The 884-nt window shown below is 33.1% G+C and overlaps 1 protein-coding gene across 6 annotated transcripts in view; it reads left to right on the top strand.

Moving 5' to 3' along the window:
* LOC102671201 (putative mediator of RNA polymerase II transcription subunit 26) overlaps nucleotides 1–884 on the top strand; it is a 14,405-nt gene that overhangs the window by 1,791 nt on the left and 11,730 nt on the right. The window lies entirely within an intron of this gene.

Genomic DNA, 884 nt, shown 5'->3' with positions numbered 1-884 from the left:
TATTATCAAATTTAAACTTTATAATATATTTATAATTCTAATATATTTATGTTTAATGCAACAGAATAGCAATTAATAACTTTACAAAATATAATATAAACATAATAAAAAAAATCAGTGATTGAATTAATTAATCGTAACGTAATTTAATCCTTAAAATAATTTATTATTTTAAAAAAGTGAAATAATATAAATTCATAATTTATAATTATATAATATATAATTTTTATATATAAATTTATGCAACTTTAAGTATACAATATAGATTGACAAAGAATAATGAATAGAGACATCAAAGGGCCCTTTACTTATTACGATCCTGGAATGGCCGTATTCTCAGTGTAATGGCGGCGGCCATGGTGAGAAGAGCGCGCCGCGCCCGCTCGTTACAATAGCATTTAAATCGGTAGCGTATTTTTGATACTGCCGATAATATTTCTTGTGAACAGTGATAGCATATCATCGGCTACGTTTATCATATACTCAAATGTGCAAAGTCTCTACGTAACGGTGCTATATTGTGGAACTTCAATTCGACGGAGCAGAGACGACTGCAACCGACCCAGGTGCCCTCTAAAAATATAAATTCCGTGCCGGCACTGCCCAGCAGATTTTTCCTTCGTCTGTAAGTCACCCCGGTATCTTGTGTCTCAATTAGCTAATCGCGACCCCCTATCGATCTCTGGACAAGCCCAAACTCATTCTTGGTGTGTGTCCTATTTTAATTTACGAGCGAAGGTAAACTCGCTATTGGCTATCCTTTTCGCATTTCCAAGGACTTACGAGTATTCATTAACAGTGCTTTCTAAATCTTCAAAGACGATTGGTTTGTATTGTTCGAAGATGAAAGCACATATTAAATTTTTTGTTCTATCAAGAAAATT

The sequence above is a fragment of the Apis dorsata genome, unplaced genomic scaffold (genome assembly GCF_000469605.1).
Source record: "Apis dorsata unplaced genomic scaffold, Apis dorsata 1.3 scaffold_74, whole genome shotgun sequence".
In the NCBI taxonomy this organism is placed as follows: domain Eukaryota; kingdom Metazoa; phylum Arthropoda; class Insecta; order Hymenoptera; family Apidae; genus Apis; species Apis dorsata.
Note: the sequence above shows the minus strand (reverse complement) of the source record. Positions and strands in the feature narration are given on the sequence as shown.